The following is a 24282-nucleotide window of genomic DNA, read 5'->3' on the forward strand; positions in this document are numbered from 1 at the left end:
TAGTCCAGTGGGACTTCATTTTAACCACCTCTGTGTCAACTCTATTTGCAAAGAACTTCACATTCTGGCATACCAGTGGTCCGGACTTCAACACGGGCATTTGGGAGACACAGTTCCAGCCACAACCGCCGTATATCATGTTTGTCCAAAACAGTGCAAGCTCTCTTGTGGTCCTCATGACCTTACTTCTAGAGATTCCTTGTTTCCTCTCAAAAGTGTCCTAGATTGGATGACCAATTGAACAACTGCTCTAAAAATAAAGTCTGGCCCTATGGAAAATGCAAAAAAAAAAAATAGAAATATTTAAACAAGAACTTTTAAAGGGCTCACCTTTAAATATTTGTCCATTGGAAATTCTACTGCTAACATTTTGGTAGAGATGCAAGATTTTTAAAAACAAAACTGAAGCGGTACTATGACACTGTTTTGTGAAATCTTTTTTGCATTTTCTGGTATGTTGAAGAAATTCTTTGGGACTATTATTCTAATGACTACATAATAGTCCATTATGTCTATCCCATAATTTATTTAATGAGGTCCTTATTCTTAGTCACTTAGCTGGTTTCCAATAGAGCACTATTCCACAAAGTCATTTTGGGCATGTTAAACATCAAACAGAAACTTCAGGAAGATGTGGCCAGAATTTCCCAGAGTTCTGTGTTTCTCGTAGCAGTTTAATCACAAATGATAAAATGATATTCTCATGCACATTTACAAAAAGACTTAGGCTCTTGTTTTGTTTTTAATCTAGTGTTCTTTGGGGAAGCAGGATTTCCAAAAGTCCATGACTGTAGACTAAATCCTAAATCATTTTTGTTTGTTTTTCAAAAAGCTTCTTACTGATTTTATTTCTAGTAGGTTAAGTAGTTTGGACTTATATTTTTTAAAGCTCTTTATCCTGGGGAGAAAAAAAGTGACCACTTCTTTGAAACCTGTCAACATCTCTTAGGAAACAATCCTGGAGATTTCTTGTCCAAATCTCACCTCATTTTGCAAGTACTGGATTAGAGGAATCTGTTTCCAGGTTTAGGCAATGACAGACACCACCCCATAGATGTACTTTCCAGGGCATATTCCCTGTGGGAGGGAGCAGGGGCTGAGTGACTTGGAGGAGAGTGACCAGGGAAGGGCATGACGAGGGTAGAGGAGCCTCCACAGACTGTAATTCACTGGGTGTGAGGCGCAGTCTGAGACCTTTGTTGAAGCCCCTCAGGGGATTCTGCCGTGGCCGGTCTGGGGGCCATACAAGTGCTATGGGTCACGCCGTAACACCACTGTTCAGCCAGGGGTCTGACTCCCTGGTGGGCCTGTGAGGGTCCTGCAGGGATACTCTGTGCCTTGCTCATCTTGCTAAACTTGTGGAATGTAGGAGTGCTTTATTAGTGTCTGGGCAATGAGGCCTAGTGAGGTGGAGTGGTACGAGAATTGACTTATTTTACTTCCAGCAAGATATGCACCCCTACTGTGTGCTTTGCACCATGCTGAGCATAAAGACGAACACCATAGGACCACTGATATTGGAAACTTACAGTCTAGGTTGGGGGTAAAGTAGGAGGGAAATCTTCTCAGATCAAAAGTGGTGTTTTAAGAGCAAAACTTCATGGAAAATACTAGAGGACCTAAAAGATGTTAATGTCCTGGTGGAATTGGTAAAAGCTTTCATAATAGGAGGTTTGAGCACTGTGTGAATCAGCCTTTTATGGCTCTGACAAATTCCTGGGAAAAGCAACTCAGAGGAGGAAAGATTTATTTTGGCTCATGGTTATGAGGTTTCAGTCCACGGCTGGCTGGTTGTATTGCTCTAGGCCTGAGTGAGGCCAGATATCATGGCGGAGGGGCGCGGCAGAGGAAAGCTGTCAGCTCATGGCAGCTGGAAAGCTGGGGGAACAGGATGCAGGGACAAGATGGTCCCTAAGGATGTGGGAGTTAAGATGACAAGAAACAGAGGGCCCAGGTGATGTTGGGAGGTCTCTGGATTACTCGAGTTTCAACTTCATCCATGGCCAGGGTTGGCTTATTGAAGCTGCTAAGACTTGGCATGATCCACTTTGAGTTTCTGTGAGCTCACCCTGGAAGGGACTCTGAGGATGGAGGGATGAGAGTAGGAAAGAACAGGTGGAGGGGTCTCCCCTTTAGAATCAAGAGAGCAAAAGGGCCCTACACGGGGCCCATGAGGAATTTCAGATGTGGCGAGCCAGCCTTGGTGACAGCTGAACGGGGCGAGGGAGAGGAAAGATTCCCAAGGTGATCCTGAGATTATTTATCTTCATTTTTACTTTTTGGTAGACTCCGGATTTTATGCATTTAGGTTGTCTTGAAGACACGCAGGTTGATACGCTAGGGGACTAGACATGGGCTCATCTGGAGGCACGGTGGGTGTCAGAGGTCTGAGGAAATCCTGGAGATGCAAAGCAAGGAGTTGGAAATGCAGATGGACCTCAGCAGAGCTGGGCAGCCTCAGGCTGTAGCTGGGAGGGGTTCAGGGTGTTGTGTGCGTTGAGGTCAAGGGAATGGGTGAGGTGGGACAGGGAGAGGGTAAACGTAAGGAAAAGGAGAGCCCCCCACAAAACACACTGGGGGAAATCATTTAGAGCATGGCTGCTCAATGTGGGGCTGGCTACATAATGTGGGATCCAGTGAGGAATGGAAATGCAGGGTCCTTCCTCAAAAATTATAAGTGTTTCAAGACAGCCATTGCAGACCAGTGGGCATGGTTCACGCCGAAGTCCCCAGCACTGTTGCTTAACCACCCAGATATCTCTACCTTTCTTCTCCTGCTTGTCTGTAAGCTTCCACACCAAGAGAAAGTGGACTTCCACCATCCTGGGTCTACTTACCCAGTTGTTCAATCTAGTACACATGTGCATGTCTGTCAGAATGGTTAACCTGCACCTGCGTCGGAAAGGACTTTATCAACGAGGTACAGTGCTTACGTACAGCTTCACTTGATTTCAGTCTTAGGGACCCCTCTCCCTATCTCCAGAGTTCTCTAGGTCGGCTGTCTCCCCCACTCCCATCTGGAACACTGTTCCGTGTATTTGCAACACTGTTAGATTGCTGCTGCGGTGGTTGGTATGTTCTTCATGCCATCCTCAGATCTCCCAGATTCCTAAGTGATATTTTTTAAAAAAGATTGCAAATATTTGCATCTCAGGGCTGTCAAGTTCTATGGGTTTTGACAAATGCTTCGTGTCATGTGTCTGCCATTACAGTATCATACAGAATCGTACTTCCATCCTAAAACATCCCCCTGTGCTTTGCATATGCAACCATCACCATCCCCGTCCTCAGGCTTCTGAGAATTGTGGCTATTCTGTCTCTGTGGCTTTTTCTTTTCCAAGATGTCATGCAGATGAAATCTCGCAGTGTGTAGCCTTCGCGGACTGGCTTCTTCCACTCAGAAACACTCACTTAACATCAGCTCATGCCCTTACGCAGTCCACTGTCTGGATGTGGCAGTGTTTATACACTTAGCTATGGGAGAGGATCTTCATTGCTTCCAGTTTTTAGTGATTATGAATAAAGCTGCTACAAACATTCATGTATAAGATTTCATGAGGAGGGAAGTGTTCCAAGTAGTTGGGTCAATACCCAGTGAGCACAATTACTGGGTCATGTAGTCAGTTAACGTTTAGCTTAAGTAACCGCCGATCGGTCTTGCAAAGTGCATGTGCTGTTTGCATTCCCACCAGGAATGAATGAGTTTGTGCTACTCTGCATACTTGCCACAAATTAGTATTTTCCTGAACCATACTAATAAGTATGTAGTAGCCTCTTATTGTTTTAATTTGCCTTTCCCTAATGACATGGAATGTGGAGCACCTTTCCAGATACCCATCCCCGTCTGAGTATCTTTCATGGTGAAATATCTACTCAAACCTTTTGCACTTAATCATTTTTTTATGTTCTTGTTAAGTTTTAAAGGTTATTTATGTACTTTGAATATACATCCTTTGTCAGATATATGTTTTGCAATTTTTTTCCCAGTCTGTAACTTCTTTCAGTGACTTAACAGTGCCTTTCACAAAGCAGAAGGTTTTAGTAAAACTCAGCCCATCAATTTTGTGTTCCATGTCTCGTATGTTCTGTTGGTGACTTATTTATAGACTCATCACCAAGCCCAAGGTCATCAGAACTTTTACCCTATGTTTTCTTTTAGGATCTTTTTACTTTGCATTTATTTATCTTCTCCTTCTCTTCTTCCTCCTCCTCCCATTCCTCCTCCTTATTCTTCTGCATGGACATCAAATTGTTCCAGAATGATTTGTGGGAAATATTATCTTTTGTCTGTTGAATTGAATTTGTACCTTTGTAAAAAAATAAAAGACAAATGTACAAAGAGTTGCATACATTTGTGTGGATCTATTTCTGAGCTATCCTTTTGCTAGTATCATACTGTCTTGGTGACCCACACTACCTAATTTCAAGCTTTAAGTTAAATCTTCAATTTGGGTCATTTAAGTTCTCCAACTTTCTTCTTCTCCTTCAGGATTTTGTTGCTATTCTAAATCTTTTAACTTTGCATATAAATTTTAGAGTCAGTTTGCCAATACAAAGTAGCCTGCCAATATTTTTGATTAGGATTACACTGACTCTATAAATCAAGAAGGAGGAATTGACATCTTAATAATATTGAGTCTTTTAATCCATGAATATAGACTATCTCTCCTCTTATTTATCTTCTTTGAATTCTTTCATGATAGTTTTGTAGTTTTCTGCATATGTATGTTTCCTGTACATAATTGGTGGACATTTGCCTAAGTATAAATCTAATTAGAAAAGCAACTAAGTGGCTTATGTATAGTGACCTTATGTGACCTTATAACCTTGCTATACTCAAATAAAAGTGCTCAAGATTTTTTTTCTTTTCAGCATAGACAATCATGTCATTGATATGAATAAAGACAACTTTATGCCTTTCTTTCCAACGTATATATCTTTCATTTCCTTTTCTTGTCTTATTGCATTAACTGGGAACTCTAGTGTGATGTTGAATAGGGGTAGAAAGCTTGTCTTCTTCTCAATCTTGGTAGAAAGCATCTAGCCTGCCATCACAAATTTTAAATTTATTTTAAATTTATTCTGTTGATCTAATGGATCACATAGATAGATTGTCAAGTATTAAACCAGACTTGCATATCTGAAATTAATCCTATTGGGTTGTTCTCCCTAATTATTTTTTATATAGTTGGATTTTATTTGCTAATACTTTGAAAAATCTTGCATCTATCTTAATACAGGTATTGGGGTGTAGATTCCTTTCTTATAAAGCCTTTGTATGATTTGGGTATTCAGGTAGTGCTGGTCTTATAGTTAGGGAGTACTCTCTCTGCTTTAGTTTCTGGAAGACATGGTGAATACTTGATATTATTTGTTCCTTCAATGTTCAGTAAAGATCATCAATGCTTCATGCGTTTCTTTTTGGAAGGCTATTAATTATTGATTTAATTTACTTAATAAATATAGAGCTGTTAATTTGAATTTTGATGGTTTATGTCTTTCAGGGAATTGGTTTGTTCATGTCATCTAACTTAGCAGATTTTAGAGCCTAGAAATTGTTTATACTATTCTTTCATTAACCTTTTAGTGCTCATAGAATCAGTTTTAAGGACACATGTTTTATTTATAATGTTAATACTTTGTGTCTTCTCTTTTTTTCTTAGTTAGCCTGGCTAGAGGCTTATCAATTTTATTGATCTTTTCAAAGAAGCCAGTTTTGGTTTTGTTGATTTTTCTATTATTTCTCCGTTTTTAATCAGTTTCAACCCTGACTTTTTTCTGTTTCTTTTCTTCTGTGTGCTTCAGTGACTTGCACTTTTAGAGGATCATTCCAGTTGCTGCATGGAGACTGGACTGGAGGGCCACACAAGTGGACACAAGGAGACTGGTCACAAAATCATAGACAAAGTCCAGGCAGGAGAGGCTGGTGGCCTGGTGCCTGGTGAAGGAGGTAGAGAGAAGCTCACCAATTGCTGTTATCTAAACTGCATTTTAATTTACAGAGGCAAAATTCAACCAAATATGTGTGGAAAGTGTTCAGGAGAGGGAAAAGAGACACACACAGAGGAGAAAACAGTCTGAAATATGAAGACGAATCACAGATCCCTGCTTGTATCTGGGCAGTGCTGGGGAGCGTTTAGCAGCCGGCTCTGGGCAGAGTGTGTGGGGAGGTGGGATGTGCAGCATTTTTCTTTTCTGTGGTGCAAACACACCACGAGGCTGACGTCCAGCCACCTGAAGGACAGCACTGCAGACAGACTCGGAAGGGAAGCATGGCGCTGCTGAGGGCTGCCAAGAGCAGCTGTAGCACCACTGCTCCTAGTCTTCTGGTGCCTCCAGGAACTCACGAGGAACTTTGGAGGATGAGATGGACGAGAGGGTTTAAGGATCCCAGGGACACTTGTTTTCTTCCTTATCCTTATGGTTTTCAATGTTTGGTGATGCAAAAAAATAATAATAATAATTTTAATAGAAAGAGTAAGGTATGGGGGGTCCTATCAAACACGTGCCTGGCACATAATGGGTATTCAATAGGGACTCATGGATCTGAAAGAAATTCTTCCATTTTCCTGTCAGTCTTTGCCCTTGCAAATCTATAATTTTCTCACAATGTGATCCTGCCATAGACTGGATGAATAAGTAATATTAAATGCTTGATATTGAAGCTAGCACTTTCCTGTGAGATGTCATTGTCATCTCTTTCCATGAAAGGCTTCCTTACCCTTCTCAGTCAAATGAGTGCCAACGCGCACCCTCTGTTTGCTCAGTGGGATAACCCTAAGCACACGCAGTCTCACCACCTTGATGTCCAGCTCCAGGGTCACTAGCATGATTTATTATGCAGCTACAGGAAATTGGTTGCTGAATATTTCAATACAGAGAGGAAATAATGTAAGTCCATTGTTACCATAGAACCAATGTATCTTGGAGTAACCTGTAGTCATAGTAACAAGATAAGGACAGATTCCTTAAATGTTTAACTACGGATGCTTCATGCACATTCGAGAATGGCCGATCTTGTTATTTATAATTGAATTAATTTTCTGGTGGATGTGGGGTCCACTCTTTCAATGGTGGTTTTCAATTTCCCTAATTTAAGATGAGGAGCTTAGTAAGATTTTCTTCCAGCCATTATTCTTAGAATGGGGATCAACCTTCTTCACGTATTAAAGGAAGCCAAAAAGGGCCTTTACAAATGAGGACATATTTTTGAATGTGCCAAATAGCACCTTTGAGGATAAATATTAGAAGCTTAAAGGTAAAAACGATCTCTGAGTCAAAATGACAGCCACACCTGACCCACTAGAGTGCCTCAGTATGGAGAAATTACCCTTATTAGATACTCTTAATACTTCTAATAGCAACACTGCATTGCAGAGTTGATGATTGACAGTCACCAGGAGTCAGAATGCTCTCAAAACCCACTCTGCTTCGTGCCCAAAGCCCATGACTTTACCTACCCTTCTTACTGCCCTCTTAGTTTGTTCAGCCAGTCACAAAGGGGTGAGTCCAGTCTGGGTCCTCTTGGACCGTGTGCCTGTCCTTGTCTCTCTGGCCCCTGGAGGAGTAAAGCCTGAGTCTCCTGCTGGCTCCAGGTGTCCATATTGATTCCAGTGAGGTCCCAGCCGTGGCTCAGGTCAGGGTTAGAGCTCAGGCCAGAGCAGCAATGAGAGTAACCAAGGTCATAGCTGCCCATCACCTCAGAGACCAATGGCAAGAGGACACCTAGGGGACATCTGAGCCCTCCAGAGTGACGTGCACCTACCCAAGGTGGAGCACCAGTGAGGAAAAGCCTGGAGAGAGGGCTCCTGCTGGTGCTAGAACTGACCAGAAGGGGAGGACTCGAGGGAGGGTGTGTGTTCACATTGACCATCTCTAGAACCCTCAGGGCGTGAGCCGCTGGGAAAGATGGCGGGAGGAGGAGGGTGAGGGGCAGCAGCATGGAGACCAGGTCAGCGGTGACTCCAAGGGCCATGGGGACGTGAGTCACCTGGAGGTCTAAGGGATGTTTAAGAGGTTTTACTTTATAAAAGCCGCAGATGGTGGATGGAATGCCGCAGGCAGGTCCTGGAGGCAATGGGCCGAGTTAGAGGGTGCTGGGTGCCCTGAGCAGGGTGGGCCTCAGCTGGGCGGGGACGTCCCAGGAGGGTGGATGGGAGCAGGCCAACCTCTGGGGATGGAGCAAACTTTCACATGTGTCAAGGGCAGGGCCATCGGTTCTCCCATGCCTCTAATGTCACTTCTCAGCACCTTCTCTCCCCATCATTGGAGTTCAGTCTCACTGGTCTTTTTTTTTTTTTTTTAACAACTGTGAACATATCAACTTTTAAAATTCTCCAGGACCTCTTTTCCTCTTTGATACTGTAACTCCAGTAGTGTTGGGATTGCCAGGACTTTCATCTAAATCTTGCTTCCTTGGCTGCCTCTGTAGCTAGAGGTGCTCTCCAGGGGATCCTGTTTGGTTAATACAAGCAAGTATCTATGGGAGAGCTTCTGGAAAAATCTTTGCTTTTTCACACAAAACATAAAAGAACAGATAAAGTTGGCCTACCACCTTCTGTTTACCCTTGCCTGACCTTGGGAATGATGGCCTGAGCTGTGGCAGTCATCTTGTGGTCATAGGAAGACTGAAACCACAGAGATGTCAGATCTGACTTAGGTCAACCAGTTAAAGCTCCTTCCTCTGGGCTTCTTGCTATGGGACATAACAGGCCTCATTCAATGCAACCATATGGTTGTGTTGCTCAACTACAAAAGCCCTCTGCCAATGCTGTCCCTCCCCTGCTACCTTCTGCAGTGGAATATGCTGCATCAGTTGGTTTGAGAGCCCCTGTGCTCCCAGGGCCTAGAACAATAACTGCTCAATGAATGCTGACTGAACAGGAGGGTGGATGAGGGAGAGGACAAAGTCTAGGGTGACCTTAGGCCTAGAATCATGCCTTCAATCTGTAGCTGTTCCTCCAGAAAACCGAACAGCTACAGGGGAGGAAGGCCAGACAGGGCCCGGAGTGAGACATGTTTGTTTCCGTTTGCTGAACTGTGTGACATGGCCCCTCAGTTCCTATCGAACAATTAAGCCAGCACAAAAATAAAGACTGCATTGTTAGCCCTAATAATGACAATACTGCGACGTGCCAGGAATGCTCCCAGCACAGAGACTCTCAAAGCCCCTGATTTTCACAATTTCATGCCCTCTCTGGTAATGATTTTCTCCTTTTCATTAAGCTTGGTGGAGTCATAACTGTTGGGTTTCAAGCAATAAAATCAAACCAAATGGTGCTGCTGCCCAAGTCCCCACGATGAGCAGCCGGCAGCCAACCCAGCAGCCTTGCGGCTCGTGGCACCCTGACAAATAGCCGTCACTGGGATGAAAACGGCACTGGCCACCCTCCTGCTCTGGGCTTCGTCCCCCTTCATGTGGACAAATACATCCAAGGAGCAGCATAAGGGTGCAGACCCCAAATTGAATCTGAGTCCCTGAGCTTGTACCAGCAAGGGCAGGAGCGACCGTCCGGGGGCCTGCATTCGCAGAAGGGCCATCTGCATGGCCAGCCCCACAATGCCAAAGTGGGGTGATCCACTTTCCCACACCCATTCGCCACTCTGTGTGGAGAGCTGGGCCCCACTGCCCCAGACAGTACAGGGAACGGGGGACTGCAGCTGCGACCTGGGGAGGGAAGGCCACTCCTGTCCATGTGCTGCAAACAGGGTGCTGCTCTGGAAACAGACAACTGGGTGGACACTCCCAGCCCAGGCAGGGAACTCGTCCTGACAGCTGGGGACATGTGTGAATTTTCAGGAAAATTGAGCCCTGAATGGGTTAAAAGTAGACAAATAGAAAAACAGTTAGTCAAAATGTATCTTTTTCTTTTTTGCCTGGAACTTAAGAGATGCTCTATAAAGTTTTTAACAAAATAAATGTGTCTTTCCTGAAGATGCCATGTCAGATACTGTCCCCCAAAGGGGGAAAATACCACTTACTGGCTATGGAGGTGACCACCTGGTAACTTCATCCTGTCCCCTCAAACCTGGAAGGGAGGTGTTACCAGCCTGGTCTCATGTAATAAGCAGGACTTGGAGGGCTTCAGGGCCATGTCCAAGAGTCAAACTGCTGGTCACCAGACCGGAATCCGAATGCAGGTGTGGCTCAGCCCCTCAGGATGCATTGGATGGGGGCACGTCTGCCGAGGGCGTCCTGCCTGCAGCACCCCAAAGCAGTGAGTTCTAAGGGTGAGTTCAACTTATTAGAGGCAGGTGGAGGGCCAGCAAGGTGAGAAGTGGCCGAGAAAGCCTGGAAATGGAGGAAGAGACAGGGAAACCTGAAAGGAACCCAGAGATCCACAGCAGAAGAGGAGGCCAAGGACGCGGCGTCCGGTCTCAGCTGCCCCTGCCTGAGAGCTCAGCACAGTTGTGTTTTGATGGTTAAAATGCTAAAAGCCTCCTCTGACTCCCAGATGGGTGTGTTGATTTCGGTTTACTTTTTAAGACAGGGAACTACCACGTGAAACCACTGTATGAAAACATCGGCACATGCAAGGCTCACTTTGTAAGAGCATTTCTGCCTTGGTCACCTGTAATATTGACCTCAAGGAGCTGTCCTCTGCCCGGAGCTACCTGCAGGGAGTCCACCCACCCCGCAAAACATCCTTCACGTAACGTGTTGTGTCATATGAATTGTGTGACGTGGGCATAAATACGTGATCAGATACTACATTTAAATTTCTGAGACTCTTTCAAATGTATCCTTTCTCCTATCCCATTCCTCATTTTATCTGTTAACAGTGATTGATGTAATGAAATACTTTTATCAATTCCCAAATTAATAGATCTGTTCAGCATGTAGAAGGATAGATACCCGCATCAGCAAGCAGAGGTGAGAGTGTTAAGACCCCCTGCCCTTGATGTGCAGCGTGGGCAGAGACCCTGCAGCTGCTTTTCTGGTGTTTGCTTGTTCATTCGTCCTTCTAGCTAATATTCATCGGGATCTGAGTCTGCAGTCTAGACGGGTGCCCAGGGCCCAGGCGGTGGGCACCTGCTGACTTGGGTTTGCAGCATGGTGGGGCAAAAGGTTACAGGTGGTCAATTGTAATGTCCATTGTGGCCAGTGCTCTGAAGCCCCATCTAAGGAAGGACAGCTCAGAGGAGTACACAGTCCTCACGCCAGCAGGGGTTGACCGCTGAGTGTGGCTGATGGTTTGGGATCATGAGTGGAATCTTGACCAGGAAAAGGAAACAGGTCTTCACTTGGACATGGTGCCTGGGTCTTGGGATCCTGAACTTTTCATTCCATGGCTTATAAAATGACCAAGTAAGTTAAATGAAAGCCTGTTGAGAACAAGGAGTTTTTTTTCTAACTTTGGCCAAGAATTCCCACAAAACTGACTGAGAGATTGCTTCACCTTTGGGATGTTGGAGTGGAGAGGGGGCTGGAGCAGAGCCTGTTTCCTTGGAATGGACCCCAGAAGCCTGGACATGGATGGACACCATGAAGCCCAGCCAATCTCTCCAATCCTCATGACATCAGGTTCTTAAGGGATCCAAGTTCAGGGAGCAGGTCCTACACTGGCTTGCCTGGGCAGCCATGTCGCTGAGTGGGAAAGAAACTGGAGATCCATCGATCGATCTATCTAGATATACGTATATAGATATAGACTTATATTTAATATAAATATGTATTTTATTTATTTCCCTGAGTGGAAAAGAAACTCTGTGTGTGTGTGTGTGTGTGTGTGTGTGGTGTGTGTGTGTGTGTGTGTATTTTGGTACTGAGCATTGAATCAGGGGCACTTAACCACTGAGGTATGTCCCCAGACCTATTTTGTATTTTATTTAGAGACAGGGTCTCATTGATTTTCTTAAGCCCTCCCTAATTTTCTGAGGCTGGCTTTGAACTTGCAATCCTCCTGCTTCAGCCTCACGAGCTGCTGAGATTACAGGTGTGCACCACTGCTCCCGTCTTGGTGTGTGTGTGTATATGTATATATATAAAGAAAATAAATTAATACTCCTGTCCCAGAATGCTTTATAGAGTCAGAAGAATGAATTTAAATTTCAACTTCTATATGACTACTTAGGTAACCCTTGGGCAGAATCTATTAACACCAAGGTAACTTCTCATGGTCTGCAACATACTCCCTGGAAATATGCAGACACATTCACCCAAAACATGCCCAGTAAGGTTCACTGAAGCACTGTTTGCAATCACTAAAACCTGGAAATCATCCACACACTCTTCAGTAAAAAGGACAAAGTGTGATCTATTCAGAAAACACATACCTATGATTCTACATGTGTACCTAACACTATGGGTTAATCTTATCAACATAATGCTAAGTAAACAGCCACACAAATCTGCACGTTGTATGATTCCACTTATATTTTGTAAAGAACAAGGGAAACTAACTCAGTATTAAAGTCAGGACTGGTCCCACCTGGGAGATGTGCAGTAGGTGCCTGGAAGGGGACATGAGGAGCATTTGGTGAGCTGGTCATGTTCTGTTTCATGATCTGGGTTACCTACATGTTCTACTTCAATAAAGAGTCTTGTGAGTCTTATCTTCACCTCTCTGAAGCACTGGACAAGTCCATCAATCACCCAGCTCTCTTCTTTGTAAAGGCCATGAGAAGACCTTTGACCTGTGCATGGCTGTTGGGAGAGTGGCTTCACAAGAGGGTCCCTGTTGCACTGACCCCAGTGCCCTTCTCCAGGAGAGAAAATCTTTAGAAGACACCACAGAGGAATCTGCCTTGCTTGATGAAGGAGCATGGGAATGGCGGCGGGACCATGGGAAGAGCTCCAGGCTCCAGGCGTGCTCCTCTATGTCCCCGAGCTCGGTGGAAAGTCCGCATCCCATTAGCCATTCTTCAATTGCCCATATCAGGGCTGTGGACAGGCCGTCCCAGACAACCACTGACCAGGCCGATGAGAACAAAGGCATTCTAGACCAGGGACAGCAGGTCGGTGGGGGGGCGAAGCTGGTGGTGCCAGATGGACAGGCGGGCGTGGAGAGGGACAGGAGCTGCTCAGAGAGGGACGGGTGGATTCACAGCTTTCAGGTAGGCGTGAGTCTACGTTGTGAGTTGGAACTGCAGTGTCCCTCAAAACTCCTATGGTGAAGGCTTGCTTCCCAAGGCAGCGGTGTTCCGAGTGGGGCTTGGGGGAGGTGGCTGTGTCATAAAGGCTCTGACCTCAGAATGGATTGATCCATTGGTGGATTCATGCCTTGGTGGGCTTGGGGGAGGCTTGGCTCTAAAGGTGAGCTCCCTGACTCTTTCCCTGCTCCCCGGTTTGCCGCAGTCTGGCTGGGCACAATCAGGAGCCTCTTGTCAAAAGAAACTAACTTTATTTTTAGAACCACGCACGCCAAACAAAACAGCCTCTCAGGAAAAACCCTCAGAGCCTCAACTGCCACCACCGGCTTTCCACAAGCCTCTCTCTCCCCCACAAGCTTCTCTCCACCTCCCACAATCCTCCTGCTCTTGAGGCCGATTGGCTGGGTCACGTGGGCGGAGCCAAAAAAGTCCCCCAATGAGCAGCTCCGTGGTCTGAAAGGGCAGGGAAACAGCCCAATGAGCATCACCGCAGAGGAGCCAATCAGCTAGATGTTGCTGGGGCCGCTGTGAGCCAATCATCAGCCGGCAGCTGGAAGTTTGCTGGGGCCTCTTCGGCTGTGGCTCTCAACACCGGTTGCCATGAGGTCAGAAGATTTGCCACGTGTCCCCTGCCAGGATGTTCTGCCTTGCCACAGGCCCAAAGTGATGGGGCCAAGGGACCAGGGACAGAAACCTCTGAAACCGTGAGCCAAAATAAACTTTTTCTCCTTTAATTGGCTTTCCTCAGGTATTCATCACAGCGATGCAAAGCTGACTGACACAGCCAACTTCTCATTTTCCCGAGATTTGCTGTTAAGACAGTTCTTGACCCCTTGTGTATGGGCTGAGGTTTTCTTTTGAGGTAAAGACTGACATCAAACATATGTGCATAAGATAGACACACCTACGTGCATGCGTAGATATGCTGAGGTTTACAGTGGTGACAGGTAAGGTAACTGGATTTCCAACTGGGAGACGTTACATGGGAACAACTAAATACCATTCATAAGGGATGGTTTAAGACGTTTTAAACAATTTTGGAGTCATGGAATCCTTTGATGTTCTGGTAAATTGAGAGGGATGCTTCTATTAACAATATTTTCAAAGTAAGAATACGATAGCTTAGGGTACAAAGACAGCAGACCCATAAATATGTCCTTTTGGGGTCTGTACACCCCAATCAGGAAGCCCTGGGATTGAGGAAGGGCCAGACTAATGGTGGCCATAACATGGTGGCCATGCTACATGTTCTTTCAGAATGGCACTGGAAAGAGGCTGAAGGACAGGAAAGATGGTTCTGAGACCTTCTGAATAAAAAAAAAAAAGCAACAACGAATACCAGATGGTCATAAATGCACACAGTTATGTTGAGACAGTGCCCAAAGTGGGCCACAGAAGTACATGTGTCCACAGGCCCCCAGATCAGACCATGGAATGCAAACACCTGGGAGTGAGGTCAGGAAACGTGCCTTCATAGCTTCACATGTACTTTAAAAAGCCGAGAAGCAAAGTCCTGTGATGTCATAACTGGTTATTACAAATGGAAGGACCCGATAAGATTTTTATGTTATTATTTTAAAATGCATGTGTTTTTTTAAAAAATTAAGTTTCTACAATGAACATGTATTACTCTTATAAGGAGAAATAAAATGTTCTTTAAAAAACCCAAGGCAGATTTTTTTTTTTCCGTGGCATGTTAGGAATGAATCCAGATGTAAATAACAAAATAAAAGCAGCACTCATGAGGAATTTCAAGTTGTCAAATAAATGAACTAAAATTTGAGCAACACAGAGCATCTGAATTGTGTACACTAATGCCTAGCCAAACATCAGCATTCAAAGAAGAAATTATGAAGAAGAAATGTATTTAGAATGAATTTGAGGCTAGAAGGCCAACAGCGAACACAGCTGTTGTGCATTTCTGAGCTGGAATTAAAGGGAAAAAAAAGATCCACAGTTAGGAAAGACTAAAGTAAAATCCTTAGACACACATCAGCCTGGGCTTGTGTTCCAGCCCGGGAAGAGGAGGGGACCGGCTGGGCAGTCCAGGTCTCACGTGCCTGCTGCCGCCTCGTGTGAATCCATTTCCTAGAGAACAGCCTCCAGCCAGCTGAACTCCCTCCTGCACGGAACCCGCAGCCTCAGGTGGGTCTGCTGCTCTGGGAGGGTCTCTGGCACTTCAGAGCAGGGCCGCACAGCAGCCTCCTCAAAGAGAGCTTTGGGAGGTGGGGATCGACACCTAGGTGTCATGCCTGCCTCCCCACAGCCAAACCCTGGTCCAGAGGGACACCCCAGGTGAGTCTCCAGGAACATACAGAGCTATAATGTCCCCAGCTAAGAGGGACCCTTCTATTTGTCTCACCCCACCATCCACGCACCCACCCAAGCCTCCTGGCACCTTCTGCTGCGGCCCCACCTCTCCCTGCCCAGCCGCCCTTTGTTGCCTGTGGGTGCAGCCTCCATCTTTATGTGCCCTGCTCCCGGCTCCCTCAGCCTCAGGTGTTACCCATGGCAACCAGACTAGCTTCCTGGCATGCAGATCAGATCACATCCCTCCCCAGTTGACCAACTTCCGTCGTCTGTAGAAAAAGGTCCAAACTGGGTCAAGTAGTTTTGAGAGTTCTTTGTCTTCCAGCCCCTGATTACTTCCCTAGACTCATTTCTGATTTATTTAGCACAGCCATATTCCTTCATTCTCCACTCCTCACACGCGCGGTCCTCTCTGGCTGTCGGATACTGGATCACACTCTCCCGCGGCCTGGAGAACTTCCTTCCACCGCTCCTTCACTTGCCCACTGCTGCTCATCATGTGGGAATTCCCTTGGGGGGGTTGCTTCCTTTGCCACTTGACTTCTCCAGACCCCTGGAGCTCCCTGTCAAGGGCTCATTAGCCTGTGCACAGGTCTGTCCTCCCCTGAATGGCTGTTCTTTGAGGGGGAATCCAAGAGCATCAGATAGCATGGTGCCTGGCTCATAGTAATAGCTCAATAAATCTCTGACTGAATGGAGAGTGAAGCCCAATTTTTCAGGTGCAGAGGAGCGTTTTCCTACTCAAGAGGCCCAAGTGGAGGCTCGTTTTCCATCTCTTCATTTAACCCCCCAGCGCAACAGGAAACACCCGTATCTGCAGTGCAACACCCACAGGTGGGAGCAGCTCACATGGTAACAGGAGGCTTTTTTGTCTTCTCCATCCCCGCTCACTGAGGTGGACTGACCCCTGGGGCCTGGGAAGTACTCATCCCAGTGGCCAGCCTCACATCACAGCTGTACCCCAGGGGCCAGGCTAGTTCCAAGCTAGGGAAGGAAATGCAGGGGGTCTTCCCGGACCCATGCCCCATCCCTAAGCCTCTCCACCGCCTCCTCCCCTTCATCTGGGACTAGAAATGTGACCATGGAAGGGCCCGTCCATTCCCACTGTGACCTGGGGCTTGCTCCTCCACACCCTTGTTGACTGAGTCAGCCATGCCTTCACGACAAGAAAAATAAGCGAGTTGGACCTGCCTGCTTTGGCTTCATCTTCTCCTGGCTCCTTCTGAGCACGGTGGTCAGCAGAGACCCCAACAGAAACATACTGTCTGCAGTCAGAGGCAGCTTTCCTGGCCAGGCACAGGCAGCTGCTGTCCGTTTGTCCAATGACCTCTGGCCTTGACCCCTCATGCACACACATCAAGTAAATGCTGGCGAGGTGCTCCTCAGGCTCCTCCCTGCGGGGGATTTCGTCTCTCCTGTCCTCGTTTTCCAGGTAGAATTGGGGGCAATTTCCACAGCGTTTGGCAGCTTCAGGAGACAGACTTGGGGCTTCTGTGCAATGTAATTCTGAGAAATGTAATCCTGAAGGCTCAGGGGCCACGTCTACTCTGCATGCTTTGTGGCTTTGGACAAGAAACTCAAGGCTCTGAAAGCAGCTGGGTTGTCCAAAAGTGACCCTCAGGCTCACCTGCAAAAGAGACCAACTGGGTCCTGGGGAGACCAGTGGGAGGGTCAGGTAGTTCTCCCAGCTGGAGGGTGCATGCCATTGAGCATGGATCCCCTGGGGCCAGAGCACCCTCCCCCACTGAGGTCACATTCTATGGGCCCTGACGTCAGTGCTCAGTGCGCTGGACCAACTCCTGCTCCTTCTGGAAAACCTATTGTTAAATATTCAGGAATTCTGCAAGCTGGTAGCTTAAAACTGTTCACTCTGGGAGTGTTTATACCAGAGAAAGTAGAAAACACTCCAGGTCAGGGTCACCTGCCTCAGGAGACAGTCACAAGGGTGTCGCTGCCTGAGGCATCTGGCTTTGAGCTGAGGAATGTCAGACAACTCCTGGGAGTGTGACCATCTGTGTCCAGGCTGCCAGACACCCTGCAGCTCATCCTATCACCGACAAGGTGTAGGTAGGCTGGCCAAGGGCAAGGGAGCGCTGTGGAGGGGCCCTCACCTGGCCGACTCTCCGGGCGCTGGGGAATGGCGAGCTGGGCTTCCATCCTCGCTCGTCTCCCCTTCCCCAACAGAACCTCTAACACTTGCCACGTGGTGCGACATCCATCCAGAGCTCTCCACTGTGCAGGAGGCGACACGGCAGGGACTCACCTTGTACAGGAACCCCATTTGCCCCACGAGCTGACCCAGGCTATGCCACACCTCTAAGCCTCAATTTCCTCACTGAGACAAAATACTGACTGCTGAGTGTGTGAGAGTCGGACTGCAATCCTTGTGACTGTGCGATGCACATGGCAGGGGCCCAAGGACACTGAGTCCCTTTCACTGTGGTGGGTCAACCACTGACTCAGCCCTGGAGAGTCTTGGGTGTGGGTCTCAGCCCCACCCCCTTTCCCTGGGTCACCCTGGGCATGCTACTTAACCTCTCTCAGGTTCAGCCTCTCATCTGAGAGTGGTGCAGCATCACCCACGCCACAGGGCTGGCGTGAGGATGAACAGATGAGGGCCGGCCGTGCTCCGCTCAGATCTGACACTCATCAGGTGTTGAACACTTGGCTGAATGTGAACGCTTCCCAGCGCCCCCCAAGTCCAGGATGCTGATTCAAGCTGAAACACCAGCTCCTTTAATGTTCACAAATAATTAAATATAAATTTAGTCTGAGGCCAAATGTGCATAACATCAAAGCCTTAGGAAGCTTTCCAATTGAGAACTGAAAAGGTGATAAACTCGGGGTTAAAATGCTGCCTCCTCCCTCCATTCGGAGGCCTTTCCTGGCTGGATGTGTATCATGGAGGACATTTTTGCCTATACATGCATTTGGCAAAAAACCAAAACAACTCAATTTGTTTTATCATTAATTAAACTTTGCAGAAGGAGGGCAGCACTCACTAATGGTGAACACAGCTTTTATTAGATAGCCAAAACAGGATTGACTCTGTTCAGCTGTGAAAGATTTAAGTGTTTTCATGTTTAAAATATCATCATATGTACCAGTAAGTCCAGAAACCCAGGTATGCACACCTCTCTCTCTCTCTCTCCTTCTATCCACATGCACATGCTCACACATGTGTAAAACCCATCAACATCAAATTCACCTCCATCTGTTGAGAATGCTTCTATGACCTGACATAATGCTTGACAGCCAAGCAATTTAACTGGTGGCCTCAATGCCATTGTAGAAAATTAAAATTTGTTGGAAATATCCAGACTGATCATATAATGGTCTGTTAATTCTATTCTAACAACAAACCAGGCTATGATCACTTTAATTAATCAGTAGCCAGTGAATGCTTATGCAGCCAGCCATAGACATGGCTAGAATTCAAGGGGACGGTAGCAGGGACCCCTCTGTGTGTTAGGCACTCTACCAGGCCACCATGCTGAATAAACTACAGTCAAGAGGAAGGGAAGGAAAGGGCAAAAGAAATTACAGAGCTGCTCAAAACACGTAAATGCCATCAGAGATGAGAGGCCATGTATAGAAGGGATCAAACAAAAATTCCACAAAGGGGATGACTTTAGGCTGTAGGCCAACACTGTCCAGTCGAAAGACAATGGGCCTTTTAAATCAATTTTTCTCCTAGAAGCTACATTTTAAACCAGATAAAAAGAGACACATGACACTGAGTTTAATTATACCAATATATCCAAAATATTTCATTATAATAGGGAATCAATACGAACATTACGAATGAGATGTCTTCCAATCTTCGCGTGTGTAGTCTTTGAAATCTGTCGTGCATCTTACCTTCATGGGGCATCCGGATTCATGCATTATATTCGATCTGCGTTTATATAGTTTTCCCAGTAATTACATCAAGTCTTAGTTTTCAAGTTGGAACTAAGTTTTAAAAATCTTCTTCCTCAACTGCACCACCCACTCTTCAAGTGGTCACTAGCCACACATGGGGAGTGGTCTTGGACGGCGTCATGCAGAACTTCCTGCAGTGGTGTAAGTGCTCCTAGAGCACAGGCAAGGGCTGCTCAGAATGTGTCCAGGAAGAGGAAAGAGTTCAAGGACATGCAAGCAGAAAGGCATATGGACAACTGGCACACTCATAGACTGAATGCAGAGATCAACGCTGAGGTTCATTCCAAGAAGAATTTTTGAGCATTGAGCCCCTGGGCATCTTGGATCCCCTGTATTCTAATTTCTCTCCTGTGTACTAGCTATATGGGGTGTATAATCATTGCTAGTTTCCTTAAAAGGGAAAAACTGAATAGAGGGAGACTTCTGACAAGTGTGCATGGAGCTTTTGACAAAGGGTGTGAAGCAATGGATTTAAAAGGGGCAGAGGGTTAAGGCTGACTGCATAAAAAACACGAGGCCACGGAAAGAGCCAGCCATGCTGAGCCTGCACTTCTGCACAGGGTGAGGAGGGGCGCTGGGGACCCAGCCTAAGCTTCCGGTCCAGCTTCTGAGGCTGCAGTTGGCACCATGGGTTCCAAAGATGCAAATGCCTATGAAATGGAGCGAAGCAAATTCGACTTGATGGCCCCTCTTTGTAGCAGTAGGCATAGCGGGTCACAGGAATCCTTGGCTGTGGGGAGGCCTCTAATAAACCCGACTTCCAGACCTCTGCAGAATCTCCCAGAACTGCGGTAAATCATCCTCCTGTAGGGCTCATACTCATGACACAATCAAAGCAGAGCCCCGCTTGAGTGATTTCCACGATTTGGTCTAATGATCTATGTTGATTCCCTTTTCAGAGAGCACATGGTCCAATTACATATTCCTTCCATCCGGGGTTAGAGATGTCCTTCCAAATGCCCATTCTACCAATTTATAGGTGTATAAAAAATGGATTTTCAGTAAAATGTGCGCTCATTGGTTTTGATGAAAAGGGTTTGTGATGAAAGTAGAATATCTAATAAGCATTTCATAAATGACTTGTCTTTCAAACTTAATATAAAACAGAATAAAATACATCTCCCAAAGACCTCTGTGCTGTCACGCAAGACTTACAGTCCCGTTCCCCATCAGTCAGGCCCCCAAAATAAAAAATCTCTAAAGACGCAATCAAATATTTATCAGCAGAAGTTGGAAAAACTGAGAAATTATTTATGGCCCAAATTTTGAAATAGTCACACTTTGAAGGGTGGGGGAGGTGCTTGCTGGAGGCAGCATGTTTCTCTCAGGGCACATGATCCCAGCTCCTCCCTTCTGTCTTGAATTCAAAAACCAGGGAAATCAGGGGGTTGAGGAAGTGCATTTGTGCCCTCCAGGGTGTCTCCCCTTTCTTCAGAAACATGGAGAGATTTTCCTAAGGCAGAAGTATGATGGGAAAGAGCCAGAAACAAAGAGGCAACCCATTCTCCCACAGCTGGGGGTGCTGGGCCATGTCCCCAAAGCTTGGTTCATCTCGTGCTCCTGACCAACAGGCGGGGCAAGCAGCATGACACAGCCAGTTGAGGTTGGAAGAGGACTCCCTCTGTGATGGGGAGCACCCCCCCCCCCCCAGATTCCAGGAATCCGCTGCCCACCGCCTATTTAATCACTTGGCAGATAAATGAATCATGGGGAGTCTGTCGATCCTGGAGCCACCGCACAGCCTTCCAGCTTCTCCATGGTCTTTAGTTACCCATGGGCTCCCTCCCTGGGCACCTTGCTCTTGGGGTCTGTGACCACCGTGGCTACTGGGAACTCTTTCTACAGGAATTCATGAATATGCAACAATGAACCCCCTACTGTTATGTATAGTTATGCTGCACCACCAATAACAACTTAAAAACATAAACAAAGAAATTCAGATTGTGAATGATCAAAAAAACAAAATCAAGAACAGATACCTAGTCTCCATTCACCCTCTTGAAATGTAAGGTAAGTGTCTTTATACCGTCATGCTAACTCCTGTGTCATTTAGTACAGTCTAATATTTAGTTAAACTTAATTTTCTCTAATAATTATGAATTCATATAGGAAAGCTGAAAGAATTTTGCAGCAAGAATCCACATGCTCGCCAACTAGACCATACCATGCCATTTTACCATACCATTTAGTGTACTTCTCTTTTGAATATCATGCATCCTGCATCTTATCTTTTGGTGCATGCCAAAGAATCACACTTATTTTAATGTTGCTTTAAAGGGAGCGGTTGTCAGCGAGCGAGCACGTTACATCACATGGAAGAGGTCTCTCAGCCTGGCTTAAACGGCCCCTGCACGTATTGGTGAAGAGCAGAGACTTTGAAACCTCAAAGAGCCAACACAAAGCTCGTCTCTGCTATTAACCCGCCGTGCGGCTTCAGATGGGCTGCCTGGTCCCTCCAAGGCTCGTTGCCTCCTTGGCATTGGGAGATGTCCCTTGTGGGGTGGCCACAGGAACTCAATGAAGGAAATGTGAAGTGCTGAGCACGCTGCTGGGCAAATGGGCTGACACGGCCCCTGCTCTGCAGCCCAGACGGTCAAGGATTCTGTCTGTCTCCTTCATCAATACGCCTCCGGTTCCCCACACAGGGCCTTATAGGGAGCAGAGGTTGAATGTGTGTGTGTGTGTGTGTGTGTGTGTGTGTGTGTGTTGGCCAGAACTGGGTTGATTTCAGAGATGTGACATGGACAGAGGGGAATACACTGGGCTTCAAAGGCCCAAGGACACAAGAAAGTCAACTCAAGAGACAACAGGAGAGCAGAGGATAAGACAAAGACACAGAAATCCCAGGCTGCAGCAGGAGGGTTTATATCAGGTTGAGTGATGGAGCTGGATTCACCAGGGCCAGAACCTGTTCCCTGGCCCCACCCAACTCCTCACAGACTTCCCTGGCCCCTCTATCTAGAGGCCTCCAAGCCTCAGAAGCTGATGTGCTTGTGCACAGAGCACAGGGCAGGCTGGGTGTGTTGGAGAATTCACACCCAGGCCCAAGGCTGCTGGGGGGTGGTGGTGAATACTTCAGCAGTGTACAAATCCCTGCACCTGCCCTGTGGGCAGGGTAAGTCGAGAGTGGCTTCACGGCACTTGCTGGAGCTTCCCCTTGAGACTGGAGCCTCCACATGGTCGAGGGCTGGAACCTGAGCTTCTTGCCTGGCTCCTGCCCCTCCTGTCTCACTTCCTTACAGGTCTCCCCTCCCCCTTCTAAATGAACTCTCTTGTGCTTGAATTCTTGCCTGAAGGTCTGCTTCTGGGGGAAGCCAAGGAACCCAAATGGGTTTACATTTTTGTTAGCCACAGAATCTCTTCTCCAAGAAGCATTCTAAACCTGCGTCTAATGTCCTATTTGTGAAGGTGGAGGTGTTTGTGGGCCAGAGCACTTCCTCCCTTGTGCCCTGTCCCCACTCCCTAGCACTCACTGGGGACACTCATGTGCTCCTACATGGCTGTAATGAGCTCAGCTTATCAGGTACAGGCGGAGCTGTTGAGGAGAAGATGGAAGACTTAAAGAATAAGGAGAATGAATGAAAATCATTTGCATGGAGAGGAAAATGTGTTGCTTCAGGGGTGTAGACAAAAAAGAAAACCAGATTTTTGCAAGGCAGAGCAATTGTTCTGTAAGAGACCCCTGGAGGCTTGGGGGTCGTACACATTGTGACATTAGTCACCTATCACACTTGTAAAGGCAGTGGCTTTGTGGAGTCTAGGTAGTGGGTACACATAAGGGTCAAGAGGTGATCCTCAGTGTGAAGGCATCATGGCCCTTGGAGGCTGCAACATCAGAAAGGGTGCAGGGGCCCATGGTGGCTGCACCTTACTTACGGGGCCATTCAGCAGCTCTGGGAAGGACTCTTGAGAAAGCCACCCAGCAAGAGACTGCGGGCTGACTGTGAGACTGAAGGAAACTATACTATGGACACAGAATTAAAACGCCACCTTCGGCTCAGGAGCAGTTGAAGTTAATAGCGATTGCCAGGATGTTGGATCATAAATTTCTGATTTCTAATAGAAACAGATTTCCAAGTCACCCTCATCTCCCACACGGCCTACCACAATCCCTCCCCTTCCTTCCACTGGGTCCCACTCACTCCCTGGGGAGCCTCTGCTGCTCCCTTGTGGAAACCCCTATGTTCCAGGGCCTCCCGGGGAAGCTGGCCTCTCACCCCCTCCACCATCGGCCTTGCTTAGGGCGCTGGGTCCCCAGGCACTGCCCCCTCAGGCTCTCCTCCCTGCCCACCGCAGGCCTCCCCTGCAGTTCCCTTTGCCAAGATGTGTGTACCCAGGCCTTCCACGCTGTCTCTGTCTCACCCTCCCAGCTCTCTCCAGTGTCACCGTCCCTAGCAGCCCCACCAGCTGTGCAGACACCCCCCCCCTCCAGTCCAGGTCCTGCCACCGGCTCCTGCTCTCATGTCACCGTGCTCTGTCTTCACAGCCCTCTTAATTCTCTAATTTTCTTGCTTATTTGCTTATTCATGAGAATGAGTGTCGGTCACCCCAGTAGAACCTGAGCACTGGTGTCCACTTGCTCACAGCCACAGTCGCCCAGGCCCAGCACGGGGTCTGGTGTGTAACAGGCCGTCCATTTTATTTAATAAATGAATTAGTAGACTAATTACACCAGCCATTAAGATCATTCATTCAAGTAACTGCCAGTGTTCAAATTTCAGGTTCACCAGAAAATAACTCACAGGTTAAAATGTGCTTCTCCAGGTTGACTGCCCAATGGGGGGTAAACGTATTGGCAAATGGTCAATTAAATTTACAGGAAGACAATATTTTGGACTAAGCTCCTGCACCTGGTCCAACAGACCAGACCAAAGACAGTGAGTCATGTTCATGCCATGTGATCGCCGTCAACTTTAAGATGCCACTGTTTTCAAACACATAAATGGCAACCAGGCT

At 46.9% G+C, this 24282-nt stretch overlaps 1 protein-coding gene across 2 annotated transcripts in view; it reads right to left on the reverse strand.

The window, feature by feature from the left end:
* The window catches only part of Cdh13 (cadherin 13), a 1261125-nt gene that overhangs the window by 445748 nt on the left and 791095 nt on the right, over positions 1-24282 (reverse strand). The window lies entirely within an intron of this gene.

This window comes from Marmota marmota, unplaced genomic scaffold (assembly GCF_001458135.2).
Source record: "Marmota marmota marmota unplaced genomic scaffold, marMar, whole genome shotgun sequence".
NCBI classification, from domain to species: domain Eukaryota; kingdom Metazoa; phylum Chordata; class Mammalia; order Rodentia; family Sciuridae; genus Marmota; species Marmota marmota.